This window comes from Camelus bactrianus, chromosome 17, assembly GCF_048773025.1.
Source record: "Camelus bactrianus isolate YW-2024 breed Bactrian camel chromosome 17, ASM4877302v1, whole genome shotgun sequence".
NCBI classification, from domain to species: Eukaryota; Metazoa; Chordata; class Mammalia; order Artiodactyla; family Camelidae; genus Camelus; species Camelus bactrianus.
The window spans coordinates 60,734,628-60,750,269 of NC_133555.1; the positions used below are offsets into that span (position 1 = coordinate 60,734,628).

Here is a 15,642-nt window from a genome sequence, read left to right on the forward strand (position 1 = left end):
AATACATTTCTCACATAAATTATATTTATTGGCTATTCGTCAAGTCACAGGTTCTTTCCCTGAGTTTTCACAATGATTCAGGACTTAGGACAGTTTGGTTTTGGCAGCTGTTCTCATAATTGCCTGATTGTCAGTCATTAAATTTGCCCTGTTTTTTTAATAACCTATGGGTTCACACACACTTGGTGTAACAATGATTAAGCCTACACTTATTCAATTATCACTTTTTTATTGTAAAATATTTCTAAATAATTTTGAAAAGAAATTCACTTAACTCTTGCAACATCTGTTAATGAGGGAATCAGATCACCAGTATTGTCTTTTTGGTTTTATTTTTGTTTGCTTGTTTTTGTTTTGCCAATGACCAGCACCAAGAGGTTGTTGGCTTTATTTTATTTTTTTAAATTAAAGTATAGTTGATTTACAATGTTGTGTTAATTTCAGCTGTACAGCATAGTGATTTAGTATATATATATTATTTTTCAGACTCCTTCCCATTATTGGTTATTACAAGAGATTGAATATAGTTCCCTGTGCTATACCTTGTGCGTCTGTTGATCCCAGACTCCTAATTTATCCCTCCACTGCCTTTTCCCCTTTTGTAACCATAGTTTGTTTTCTATGTCTGTAAGTCTGGTTTAGTTTTGTAAATATGTCCATTTGTATCATTTTTAGATTCAGCATGTAAGTAATATGATATTTGATTTTCTCTGACTTCAGATAATATGATAATCTCTAGATCCAAAAATAATTAATAAAAACCATTCTTAGTTTCTAATCAATTCTCTCATTTGGTGGACTCAACACTTGTAGATTTTAACTTTAAACTTTTAACTCTTCCCAAGGAACCCTACAAGTTCATAGCATGTAATATTTTGTATCTTAGTTATAGTGAAATTTAGATTCACAATTTCTCTTGCTGGGATGAAGAAAAATGTTTTTGAACTATAATAAATTCACATGACCATCTCATATAAGAATATCAGTGCTTTTTCTGGTTCTTAATTCCCTGTCAATGCATAAAACTCGAGAGGAGTGCTATGAATAATATTTCCTAAGGAACAAAAACATTGTTTTTAAATTTTAAAACATTGAGTGAGAGAGAAAACTTCTGCCAGAAGTGAAAAGTTTTGCTATGTAGATATTTTCCCATGACATATCAAAATATAGTGACTTAAAATCACATCTACCTGTTATTTTTTGCAAGGTTTTGACTCAGTTTGGAGGTCTTGCTAATCTGAATTGAGTTGGACTGACATTGCTGAAGGTTCTTTCTCCTGTATAATAAACTTATGAGTCAGTAGTGAACTGACCAGACTTGGCTGGCTTCAGCTGGGGTGACTTAACCCAGCTTGATGGGGTCTCTTAGCTGCCAGGAAGCTAGTCTCAGCTCATTCTCAGGTTGATGGTGAGGATTCAAGAGAGAGTAGGTCATGTCATGAACAGGACAATCAAAAGTGCACTCTTCTATCTTCAATTAATTTTCAGCTTATATCACAATTGTTAACATTGCTTTGACCAGAGCTTGCAACGTAGAAAAGTCCATTGTCAAAGGGAAGAGCAGAAAATTACAAAGTAAATAACAGGATTTAGAAAAGAATTAATGAGACCATGAATGAAATTAGCCTACCACAAAAGGTGATTCACTTGTTAATAACACTGTTGAAGACCTGTCTTCTAAGACAGGGACTGATTCTCCATTGAAGGGTGAAGACAGTAGTAGTAGTAGTACTACTACTACTACTACTACTACTAATAATAATAATAATAATAATAAATAATAATAATAAATAATAATTAGAACAGATATAGCAAAGCAGACACAGACTCACAGATACAGAGAATGGACTGTTGGTTGTCAGGAGAGAGGGGTGTGGGGTGGGGCAAAGCTATTATAGAGGATTATGAAATACAAGCTACTATGCATAAAACAAGATACAAAAAGACCTAATGGATAGCACAAGGAAAATAGTCACTATTTTATAATAGCTTTGTATGCAGTATAATCTATAAAAATATAAAATTTCCATGCTGTACACCAGAACTAATATATTGTAAGTCAAAAATACTTCAGTTTAAAATAAAAGAACTTAGTGAATGAAATGAGGGTCATTTGGTTTTTTACTATAAAATAATTACCATACAATAATTACTAGCTTCCTGATGGCATTTATAATGACTATAACTTTCAGTTAGAGGCAAACTAGGAACCTCTAAGAAGTCAAAGAAAACACATATTTTGCATGATTGACAAGTCTTTCCTTCCAAAATACACTCATACTTAAATTTAAAAAAAAAATCTTTATTGAGAGCCTGGAAATACCGTTATGTTCAATTCAGAGTCCTTGCAGTTGAATTGGCAATTGAAATATAAAGAAATCCATGTGCCAATAGAGCTAAATACATGAATTCTATGGAGTGCTACATAATCAAAAACTAAACTTTGCCACATATATGCTTTACTCTAAAAGTCTTTATTGAAATATATAAATGATAAGACAAGTGCATAAAACTTAACTTTAAAGCTTGATGAGATTTCACAAATTGAAAACACTGACATAACCAGCTCTGGGATGCTTTTGAATGTTTTCTCTGTGTTGTCTCTTTCTTTCCCCTTATTATTGGCAAATACTTAGAATAGCAAGTGCGTGTAGTGCAAAATTTGTGGCTCAAACTAGACCAGATAGCTGACCATGTTTTTTTTTCCAGATGCATTTTTCTTGAGAGACATTAAACTGTAATATACTTGTTATCAGTGCATTGCCTCTCTGCTGCAAACCACCCTTAAATGACTGCTCTGAAATAATATATTTGGACCCTGTAGATGTTTCTCCTGTGGCAGATGGCATGCTTTGTTAGTAGAGAGTACCAGAGAGACACTAGAGTAAGAAAGGGGTTTCTCTTCCAAGTCTGCTGTGTTTTCCTAGGCAGGCTCCTGCACCATGTCAACTTCCAAGCTCAGCAGAGGGCATAGCTCCTCCAGTCCCTTGACTCCAGAAGTACATGACTTATAAGCAGCTCAGGATATTCCTGGGGGGTAGATTTCTCCACCAACTCCACAGTGGCTTCTTAGTGGGGATTTTCCAGCAGGGTACCTCCTATTAAAAATTTCTTCCTGTACTCCCTGGGAGGCTTGTGGCCTCGGTGAACTTCTCCACTCTCTCATGAGCCATAGATATACACACCCTCTTAAAAGAGGTCTGGGTGTTCTCCACACTTCAGGAAATGAGTCTCTCCCTGTGGTTCATGATCTTATCTCTAGGAGATCTGGTTGTTATTTTATCTGTTATTTCTAGATTTTCTATAGGACCCTTTACATTCTAGTAGATGTTTCCCTGTTATAGTTAATACTTTTAATTAAAATGTCCACATTCAAGGTACCACATGGTTCCTGCCTCTGGATTAGTGCTTGACTGATGTGCTTGCTTTCTTCAGGGTCCCAGAGCTCTTCTGATTCAAGACATGATTCACAGTAGTAAAGTTGGGTGCATTTTGCATAGTATTATTTGTCAGTTGAATCTATGAAATTTAAAATATCTGTCAATGAATATTAAGCTCAACTTAGTAGAATATTAAAATCAACCTGAGATATTGGAAAGGTAATTATTGAAATTACATTGAAAGAAAGAAGCAAATGTTATTGAAAAGCAAATCAAAAGGGAGTGGGAAGGAATAAATTGGGAGTTTGAGATTTGCTGACACTACTATGTATAAGATAGATAAACAACAAGCTATACTCTTTAGCACAGAGAACTATGTTCAATATTTTTCAGTGACCTGTAATAAAGAATATGAAAAGGGATATATGTATGTATATGTCTGATTGAAATATTATGCTGTACACCAGAAATTGATACATTGTAAACTGAATATACTTATATTAAAAAAAAATCAGAAATGTATATTATTTGAGTACAAATACCGAGACATATTTTGTTTTATCATTTGAATATATAATAGCATCAGAATATAATTTTAAATTGTCTTTATTAGTTATTTATATATGTTCATACAGTTAATTAATTGATTCATTGATTTGTACACTATATATGACTGGGTGATCCAAATTCTAGCCAGGAAAAGCATACTTTACACGGGATAACTGACCTTGTTACCTCCCTTCTCTGATTTCTCTTAACCCCTTTGGCGGATCATTCACTCCTCTAAATTATACATCATTTTTTTAGGCACGTTGATAAATTTATTCTGGTTCCACCTGGTCTCAAACACCTGAGAGACACCCCATTTCCTAAAGATGATCATGTAATTTTCTCTGACAGAGTTTAATGCTTCCCTTCATCTTTGGCCTTTAGCAGTATGAATTTATTTCTAGGTTGTTTTTTAATTCATTATTTGTTGAAAATTCTTGACCATTCATTTTGCAATTTTTTTCCCTCATTCTTTTACTTTCTTTTTCCTTCTGGGACTTCAATTAAATATATTTCAGACTGATTGGCCTACATCTCTTGGATACTCTGTTCTTTTAAATTTAAATTATTAAAATTTTCCAAGAATTTCCTCTTTTGTTTTCATTTGAGTAATGTCTGTTGACCTATATTCAAGTCCACCAAGGCTTTCCTTGAATATGTCAGGCCTACTGATGAGCCTGTCAAAGACATTCTTCATTCCCTTTGCTGGGCATGTGTTTAAATTTATTCCTAGCCTGCTCTTTGACATTTTCTTATTGTTTCCATTTCTCTGCTGAAATGACCCATCTATTCATGAATGTCTTCAAGTCTTTTCACTGGAGCGTGTGATGTATTAATCATAGTGATTTTATATTCCCTGTCTGATTTTCACTTCTATTATTTGATTTATCTTTCAACAGTGGATTCTTTTTTCTTTCCATTTCATAGGTCTCATAACTTTTAGTTGAAATCTACATATTCCATGTAGGGGGTCAGAAGCCTAAGTAAATAATGTTTAAGGCTGGAAATAGGCACGCCTCTTTTCCTGCTAGGCTTTCATTGAGGAGCTGAGCTGTGTTTCTGTTTTGCTGGTAGTTTCAATTACCTGCCATGCATGGCCAACCTCAGGTTCCTTCAGTGTCACCTTGTGGTTAGGGCGGGAGCTAGACTGATAGACTATCTGAGTTTTATTCTGGAATGTGCTTGGTCCACCTTCAGTTGTAGATGTTCCCTGTGACCCTGCATCTTGGTCCCTGTGTGCTCTTATCCCTCTGCTGGGGGTTGGTCTGCTGTTGCTTGTTTCTTGGTCTTGGTTACTCCAGGTGGTGAGGAACAAAGAGGCTTTCCACATTTTCCTCATTTAGCATCAGTCTTAGGTAGCTCACGTGTCTCTGAGCCAAGTTTCCTTGGTGATCCTGCCCTGCCCTCCATGGTAAAAAGAAATCTTTAATTTTCTGAAACTAGGAGGATGTCTGCCTGTCTCCATTAACCAAACTCTGAGTTTTCAACCCCCTGAAAGTGACAGGATTTACTGCCCTTTATTTTCAGCATCTTAAGACATTATTCCACTGGGGAAAGCATCCAGGTAAGAATTGTTTTCTCCCTCAGCAGTGCCATCCCAGGGCAACAGGAACACACCAAATGTGGGAGGCTTTCTCCACTCTTTCCTGCCCCCAGGCTTTTTTACAAGCAAACAGTGAGGTCCATGGAGAAGGGGCTGTGACCATCTGTGCTCCCAGGACTCCATACTCTCCCAACTGGGAGTGCTCAGCTTTGAGCAGTTCATTAAGGAGTTAGTTGATACTTTTGTATCTGTTTGCATAGCCACCTTGTCTCCCTCTGTTACCCTAAAAGGGGGAAGGAAAAGGCCCCAGTTCTTGACTTACTCAAAAGATAAGAATTCACAAGGGAGATGAAAGCATTGTGCAGTGAAAGATTTTATTAGGAAAGGTGAAGTACCCCTCCAAGAACAGGAGGCAGGCTGATCCAAGTGCAGACAGCAATGGTCTTTGCTCCTTCCTCTTGTACCCTCACTTAGAGGTGGTCTTTTGATTGATTGATGGCTCTTGCCCCTGGAGTGCTCAGTCATGTTTGTCCCCTTTTGTGAATGCCCTTATCCATGATAAACACAGAAAAACCCATGGAGGGGCCAGAACCTCAATGCTAATTATATTACAATGAGAACTGGGTCATGTCCGGTTAGGTCCTTGTCACTACCATGAAGTTCCAGCCTTTTAGTTCTAACTGGTTTCTTGCTGGCACTCACTTAAAAGAAGTAAAGCCCCTTTATGCTGGAGGCAGGCATGCCACCATCATCCAGACCATCCTCTCTCTCCTCCACCTGTCTGCCTGGTACCCCCACTTATCTAACTACCTAACACTTCCAGTGCTCTGGGACAGGTGAGGGATTGCCAGTGTCTTGTCTGTCTGGAGGCTCATGCCAGCGTTCCTCAAATTTTACCCTGATGGTAGCCGTTCAAAGTCAGCACTCTGATGGGTTCAGCAGCAGTGTGATTTTGCAGATTTCCCAGCTTCTTCTTATGGTTTGATAAGTATGACACTCTTTCCATGTGTCTATCCTTAGATGGAATCAGGTCTCTGTAATACATGTGATTAAATCACTAATTATTCATGGTTACCAAGATTCCAGGTATTTTTGGTTATTATGTTATTAATATTTCATGATGAAACCAAAATAAAGTTGTGTTCTCCTTTGAAATATGCCAAAATATAGCTTAAAATCTAAATGTTTTATTTTTATTCCATTAAATTAAAAAATACAGTTCCTGTCTATTTAAAGCAATAAGAAAGAGATGTGGGATTTTCTATGTATACTTAGGGGAACCTATGTACTTTGAAATATGTGACAATTTTTATTGAATTTTTTATACGTATTGCACACATGAGGGTATCTATAAGCTACATACGACTTAAAGTAAAATAATAGTCTGATAAATGTAGAATTAATAATCATTTAAAAATATACAATGGCAAAGACACTTGAAGCCCTTGGAGGCTCCTCCCCACTAAATTCTCCTTTTTCTCTAGAGGTAACTCCTACCATGAGTCCTATGTTAACCAGTTCTTTGCTAGTCTTTGTATTTTTACTGTAAATGTATGTATCTGTAAAACATGCCATTTATTTTTGCCTGTTTGGAATTTTACATAAATTGAGCCATACCTCATACATGTATGACAGAGTCTGGAGTTCCATCTGTGTTAATATCTATGTCTATAAGTGTGGACTTTCAGAACAGGGACTCAAGAGCCAGAAGGCCTTGTTTTGAATATTATATCATTAACTTAACAGCCTTCATATAGAAGTTCCTTAATTTTCCTGTCCTGTTTCTTTGTGTGTAAAGCATATTGTCATATTAATTAAACAAATTAATGCAGTCGATTCATATAGCTAACTAATACAGCTCAAGGCTATATGACCCTTTAACTTTTAAAGCCCCTCCATTTTGAAGCGGCTCTATTTAAGAAATAGAAGACAAATTATAAATAACTATCAGTCACAAAATAAAATATTAATTACAATAAGAAAAAAATCACAATTATAAATATATTTCTAAATGTAACAAAAATAACTGACCATATAAACACATTCTAGGACTGTTTTCAGGTCCCTGGAATGGTTTGTACAAATGAGGTGCTCGGAAACAAATTCCATCAGCTTCATGGCAAGTCTGACTCCGCATATGTAAAACACTTTGAATAATAGTTCTTTAAAAGTGACTGATATTTTTACGTATTTTCATTATGCATGTTAATAGAAATTTTTTACAGTATTGTTTCCTTAAGTGAAATAAAATTAATCTAACTAATTACATGTACCATCAAATAATATTTTCACATAGAATTTTCATACTTTTGGTTTTAGTTTTCTTTTGTTGTTGTTCTCAAAGTTTATTGTTGCAGGGATTAAAAAGAAATTGAAACTAATGCTGTTATTCACTCGTGCAGTTAAATACCTTCAGGCACATATGAGACACGGAGTGAAAATTTGAAGCTTATCTTTCTGCAGTCAGGGGTTGGGGACGAGGGAGGGAAGCACGCTCCAGTTCCGGGGGAGGGGGCTGTTTGCGAGTGTATGCGGTGCGCGGTCCAGATCCGGGGATGCCCGCGGGCAGCGGGGTTCCCGAGGGGCGATCACGTCTCCCAGGTGCCCCCCTGGGGCTCTAGATCCCGCGCGCTTGGCACGACCAGCAGCGCTCCAGCCCCTCCCGCTCCAATTCGGACTCGCGGTTGGGCGGCAGAGGACGCACATCTGTCCCGCTGGAGACCTTTTCTCTCTCTGACTTGGACACCAAGCTGGGCCCAGTCAGCCCAAAGTCCCAGCTCCGGGAGCCAGTCTCTGACCCCGGATACTCGCCGGCCCTGCACTGAGGCCTGCTTGCCAGGACCTGACCCCCAACCTACCTGGAGAGGTTCTACCCGGGGCCAGGGCTGGCCACGCGGGCAGTCCCCTCTTCCACGCCAGGCCTTGATGCTGGATGTCCCCGCACCGCGTGTCCCGCCGCCCCTGCCCAGGTCCGAATCCCGGCTGGGCGACTTTCTGGGCGTCGCAGCCACGTTAGGGACAGGGGTGCGCATCGCTGAACGGTGGCGCCCGCGCCGGGCTTACGTTGGATCGGGAGCGGCGGCACAGGCTCGGGCGCAGCCACGCCGCCTGTGCCCGCGGCGCGGGGCGCTCCGGTCTCGTCCTGGAGTTACTTTCTCTCTCGGTCCCAACCCTGCCAGCACCCCCCGGCCTGGACCCAGCTCCGCGCGGCCCCTCCCTTCCCCTTACCGCCTCCTCGCCCTGCTCTCCGGCTGCCCTCCCGCCGCTCCCACCCCCTGTCCTCCCTCCCCTCTCTCCAGCGGCCTTCCCCGATGGCCTGCGAGAAAACCAGCCCCCACCCCAGCCGGTAGCTGGCGCCCCACGGCGGCCAGCCCAGGCGCGAAGGGCAGCGGTCCGGCTCCCAGTCACCCAGCGCGGCGCGCGCGAGCGGGAGTGCGCGGCCACTCCTGGCTGGGGGCTCAGCTGCGCCGCCTGGTGATAGCTTTTCTACCAGATAACGCATTTGCTTCACTTTTTGTTTGCTACCAATTTGAAATAAGAATTTTAATTCTTGTACATTTCATTTTCTGCTGTGTTTCTTTGAATTGATACATGAAATTTTTTTTACTTTAGGAAAGAAAGTTGTTAAGAGTAATGTATCTATCAAATTCAATTTATATATTTAATTTATATTTCACTGTGCTATTTATTGATGAAAGATTAAATATCTAAGTAAATAGGCCAGTAAGAAATTGCCATAATTTTTAGAAAATCACATAAATTTTTAGATAATAGTATTTCTGTGACCTTCAATAATTAGAAGCTTGCCTAAATTACTTTTATTGCTATTTTATAAACATATATTTTGCGCACATTAAAAGCTAGGAAAATAGTTTTCACAATATTACAAAGTAAAAAGCATACTGACATAATCAAACTTAGAAAGGAAACGACTTTAATGTCACTGTATATGAAAGCAATGCATGTTACATAGAAAACTGCATTTAAAGTGTACTAATATGTGGAGACCATGTAATTTAGAACCGTGAGTACAAACCAATATGAAATGGGAAAATAAACTTAAATTTACAATTGACCACATTGTAACAGACAGAATTTATCTTTTACATCGTAACAAACGCCTAGGGTTAAATACAGGTCTGAAATTCAGCTGCTGGAGTCTGGTGTAATCACACCTGATGTTCACTGCCTTGTACATTCTGACTGAAAAGTGCTCATCACCTACAGGTTGTCAAACCTTGTGATTATTATTCTCACACAATATATTACAGTCAATTAGCACTAGCCATACAATTTTCAAAATTTTAGAAATGTACTACAAATTTTCTCCCCCCCACCAGTTCCCTTCTGTGCTGTCTTGAAAATAAAATTAGCAATCAACTCAGTATAATACATTATTTTAGGTATTTCCTATTGACTTTCCAGATATTAGCACCCTGAGGCAACTGTTTAATAGTGTTGAGGCCTATAAAGATTTAATCACTGAGAAAATATTTATGGAGTGTCTATTAGCAGCAAGACTATAGAGACGTAATAAGGGTTCTGAATAAGTCAAGATTTTGTCCCTGAATATAAGAAGTGTCGGTTCTAAGGCCATAGCTCTCCCTGGTGACTAAACATCACAATCACACATTTGACTTCATCTGTTTAAGATTGGGAGAATGCTGAGAAAATCAAAGAGTAAAAGATCAGAAATGCTGAATCAGGATGGAGGTAAAGAGTAGAACTGATGTATCTGTGTTAAAGAAAAACTCAACAGATGATTTTGATGTTTCGCTAAATTAGTGGAGAATTGGGAAAGAGGAAGATGGGTTAGTAATTGTGATATCACAAGAGCAGGTCAGTTCTAGAGTCTGACTGGTTGGATGCCAATCTTAGACCATTGCTTTGACTTATGTCTTATTCTGCTGGGCTGCTGTGACAAAATCCTACCACATTAGTGACATAAACAACAAAAATGTCTTTCTCACAGATCTGAGGCTAAGTCCAAGATCAAGGTATGAGCACGTTAATGTCCTGGGTGAGGGCCTCACCTTATGGCTCATAGCCAGTATTCTCCTGTGTTCTCAAATGATGGAATGGGTGAGAGATCTCTGTGGGGTCTCTTTTCTAAGGGCACTGACCCATTCCTGGGGGCTTCACCCTCACAACCTAATCACCTCCCACAGGCACCAGGATTTCAACAGATGAACTGTGGGGTGGGGCACACATTCAGCCCATAGCGGTCGATGACCCCCAACTTAATTTAACATAAGTATATTTCAGTTTTCTTCTATATAACATGGGGCTAATAGTAGTGCATTTTAAAAAGATAGTTTAAAGGATGAAGTTTAATTATTTATTTAAATTCTTAATCACAGTGCCTGACATATTTAAGTGATCAATAAATATTTATCGAGTTTTACTTTAAATGTAGTGAAAAGATCCATGCTTTATTCAAAGTGGGGAGGCAATATTAAAATATGACTTATTCAGAAATGCTGTCTGGAATGGTGATTGTAAAGTTGAGTCTGGAAGATTCTGCTTCCACTTAGAAGAAAGAGGAAAAAAACATGGAAAGATATATAAGTTAGAAGTGATCACACAATATTCTGATTGAGACAATATCTAAATTAAAGGGATTTCCTGTTGCAGAATGACACAGATAGCAAATTAAGATACTTTAATAAACATTCTCAAGGTTATATTCTTGGATAATTTTCACTTCACTGGGTGAAGGGATCTTGATTATAGCAGATAGCGAAGGGCTGTGCTTTCTAGATAGCCATATAGGAAAACGGTGGAAAACTTGTTTATTTCAGGTTTTAAGGGTTATTTTTAAAAGATTATTTGAAAATAGACTTTAAAAACATGTATGCAGTTTGGGATAAAAGAATATATAAATGTAATTACAAATATCAGGTATACTTTGTGTTTGGATGATCGTTTCCAGTTATTCTCATCCAGCAAAGGGGCTCATCTTTGTTCTGATGTGGTCCCCTGAGCTGTTCTGCTTGTGAAAAAGCTTTCTCATACTTGCATCCCTGTGTGCTTGTCTATCTTACACACACTGGTTATCTTACTGTTACACTTCAGGTCATCGAGAATTCTTTTTGGCTTGTGAGATTTTTCAAAATATTTTTAACTTGAATCATCCTGAATTGGTATCTGCAGAAGTTTGACCTCTTCCTTATGATACCCGGCCATGTGTCCACTACCTGTCTTGGTGTTAACTGGAGGGATGGCTCTGGCCTTTCTGTTTGGAATCTCTGTTCTACTGCCTAAGTGCTCGCCCAGGAACCCTGTTTTTCATGATAGCCTACGGTGGTGTTGGGGGTGTTATCACACAGTAGTGTTACACGGTTATGTCTTTGTTAGGGTCTAAGCCCCAGATCTTCTCCCATTGTCCAGGTCATGAGGCTTTTCCTGTAAGTCCACAAAAGCTCCCCCTGGGAGCTGCAGAAACATGATATGCATAATCTTCTATAATATGACATTGAGAAATTTTATTTTGTTTGATAGTTATTAAGAATGTATTCTTCTTGAGCTAAATAATACGGAAGCCAGAACACACAGGATGTTTCCCTTTCTCTTCAGCCCCTCCTCCTCTTCACCCTCTCTTTGACTTTCTTGATGGAGAGAATATTTTCATCATTCGAGACCTAGATTCAACAGCCCCATAATAATTTTTTTCCTTGATTGCCATCAATCTGTGTCTATCAGTTGGAGGGAAGCCATTTTTAACAGAAATGCACATGTTGTGAATACAGGTAAATTCAGAAACACAATAGAGAAGATTTTTGGAGCCATGCTTTGTGGATATTGCTAAGTCCCTGAATACTACAATATTTTAAAGATACAGGGATAAAAATAACAGATGAGGGAAAGTTTTCTTAAACAAATGATGCTGACACAATTAGTTAAAGTTTAGAAAAAGAAGTAAAGATGGATACTTACTTCCTTAAAATAAATTTGAAAGGAAATGTTAAAAGGTTTGATGGAATTGTTACAACAATAAGGGAATGAGTGAAATGTATTGGGAAATGTATTAAATTAGAATGAAAAAGGGTTTTCTAATCATAAAGTTGACATAAAGAATGAAAAAAATCCCAATCAAAAATGTTCTACACAAAAATTAAAAGATGAGGAATACATTAAAAGTAAAATTGAAGAACAAACATGAAAAATAGTAAATTCAATACTTAAAAACTGGAAAAGATAATAAACAATTCTTAGAGGGTACATCCTAATCATTACCAAATATATGAACAAAAACCTTTAAATAACACCTATAGTAAGAGATACTGAAAATGTGCAAATCACAGCTTAAGAAGACAGGTGCACCATCCCCTCCTGGTCATCCTCATTCTCTGCTGCTGAGACAGTGAAGACACCACTTTTGACTCTAGTTTACAGGCTGTTGTTTCCTGACCTCAGGAGATCTGTCAACTTTTCTCCCCTTTACCCATTCATTTCCACTGTATTTCTAGCCTCTCGTCTTCAGCCCTATCAGGATATTTGACCTCCTTTGATTTGGGCATTTTTCTCTCTGCTTGCTTCTTTGTTCTCCTTTCCTGTCTTTATTCCTATTTCAGTTCATGATTGACAAGGTCAGCAGTGTGTGTAGGGGCTTAAAGCCCGGCCTCTGGAGGAAACCTACTGGTGTCTGAGCCTAGCTCTGCTAACTAGGGGCCAAGTGAATCTAAGAAGATGACTTGACTTCTCAGTATCCCCCGCTCTAAAATGGGAGGATTGTAGTAGTCTCTTGTCATTGGTTTGTTATAAGATCAAATATGTCAATATGTATGGATTACTTAGATTAAGTATCTGGCATATAATAGCTGCTATGTAAGTAGGATTCAAATTCACTGATGATCTGTTTTTTCATTTTGCATACATAGTTTGGGTTATTATATTTCAAGCTTACAGTGTTTTGTAATTGAGTGTTTCTTCTTTAGAGAAACATATTGATCATTCTTTCTAGATTTCTAATTTTTTAAAATTCATAAAGATTCCATTAGCCAAAGTGATATATGGCTTTATTTTAATAAACTTAATTTTTCATTTTTATGGACTCCATACATAATTTATTTTTAATAACAACTTTATCGAAATATAATTCTCATATGATAAAATTAACCCCCATAAATGTGCAATTTAGTGGTTCCTAGTATATTCCCAACATTATTCACTCATGAAAGCTATTAAACTTTAGAATAATAGGATTCCATAGCTATTAGTGGTTATTTCTAGCACCCCACCCCCTCAGCTCCTGGTAAGACTAACATATTTTCTGTCTCAATAGATTAGGCCATTCTGGTCGTTTTCATATAAACTGACCCCTACAATTGGAGGCTGTTTTCATTATCATAATGTTTTCAAGGTTCATTTATATTGTAGTATATATCAGTACTCTATTCCTTTTAATTGGTAAAAAAAAATTCTATTGTATATAGGTATTCAATTTTGCTTTTGCCCATTCATCAACTGATAGCTTTTTGAGTTGTTTTCACTTTTGGTTACTATAAACATTCGTGTATAGTGTGTGTGTAGACATATGTCTTTATTCTTTTGGATATATGCCTAGGAATGCAATTGTTACACACAGAATAACTCTTTGTTTACATTTTGAGGAACTATCAAGCTGTTATTTAGAGTGGGTACACCATTTAATATTCACACCAGCAAAGCTGAAGGTTCCAACTTTTCCACATCCTTCCAAAAGTTGTTATTGCCCTTTTTTTTTTCATTTTAGCCATCCTAGCAGGTGTGAAGTTGTATCTCATAGTGATTTTTATTTTCATTTCCCTAATGACTAATGAGGCTGGACATTTTTTACTGTACTTATTTTTTATGTGCTCTCTGTAAATTTTTTTTGAACAATATCTATTAAAATCATTCAAGATGTACTGCAGATAATGGTTATCGTGTCTCTTTTCATGCCAATACTTTTTTTTTTTTTTTTTTGCCTGGGGGCACTTGCTAGAACTTGGGAGTAGCAGGCACTTTTGTATTTCTGACTTAAAAAATAATGATTTTAGTGTTTCACTGGTGATTACTATAGGTTTTTGTAGAAATGCTTTTTCAGGTTAATACAGTGCCTTTGCATTCCTAGTTTACCAAGAGGTTTTTTTAAAAAAAAATTTATTATGAATAGATGTTGACATTTAAGGCTTTTTGTATATCGGCAAAGATGATTATATAGCTTTTATAATTAAGCTCCTAACACGGTGAGTTACATTGATACATTTTCAAATATTGAACAGTCTTTTATTTCATTCTTGAGGTAAACCCTAATTGGTTATGAAATATCAAGTACATGCTAAATTGTATTTGCATATATTTGGCATTTTTGTATCAATATTCAAAAGTGAGATAATTTTCCTTTCTTGTACTAGTTTAATCCAGTTTGTATATCAGAATTTTACTGGCTTTGTAAAATTAATTTTTTAGCTTTCTTTTTCTATTCTTTGAAACAGTTTATATAAGATAGGAATTATTTATTCTGTAAAGGTTTAGTAAAATATATGACATTATTTTGGGAAACATATTGGATATTTTTATTTTAAAAATTACTATTGTCAACTGCTGTAGCAGGTGTTCTTAAGATCCAGAATTTATATCTAAATCTTTAGATGAAATCTTCCTTAGATACATGGTCCCTAATAATCTTCCTTAGATTGCCCTCAGATGACTTTTTAGCACTTGGAGAATAGCATGTCTTTTCTGGTTACACACATTCTATTTTTTAAAAAAAAAATCTTCAAAATGTTTACATTGTTCTTTATTGAGTTTAATCTCATTAGTTTTGATTCATCATTACAGCTAACTGAGGTGTTTTAATTTTTAATTTGTTTAAATCATTTAAAACTATTTTTTGTCTTTAAAATATTTTATTTTGAAACAACTTTAGAGCCACAGGGAGTTGTAAAGAGAGTTTAGAAAGTTCTATTTACTCTTCTTTCTGTTTCCTCCAAAGGTTACATCTTACACAACTATAGTACAACATCATAACCAAAGGTTTGACATTGGTACAATGTAAGTGCAGTTCTCCGTTATTTCATCCCATGTGTGGATTTCTGTAATCACCACTACAGTCAAGATACAGAACTGTCTCATAATCGCAAAGATCTTTCCTACGCTATTTCTTTATAATTACACACTCCCCCTCCCCTCCACCATTCCTGACCT

The 15,642-nt window shown here is 37.1% G+C and overlaps 1 long non-coding RNA gene across 1 annotated transcript; it reads right to left on the minus strand.

Annotated features, from left to right (window-relative positions):
• Positions 1-5,827: 5,827 nt before the first annotated feature.
• Positions 5,828-8,764, minus strand: LOC141573819 (uncharacterized). Its single transcript, XR_012500160.1, has 2 exons — positions 8,331-8,764; positions 5,828-6,506 (listed from the first exon to the last, which is right to left on the minus strand). It is a non-coding gene; the product is annotated as an uncharacterized LOC141573819 (long non-coding RNA).
• Between the last annotated feature and the right edge of the window lie 6,878 nt (positions 8,765-15,642).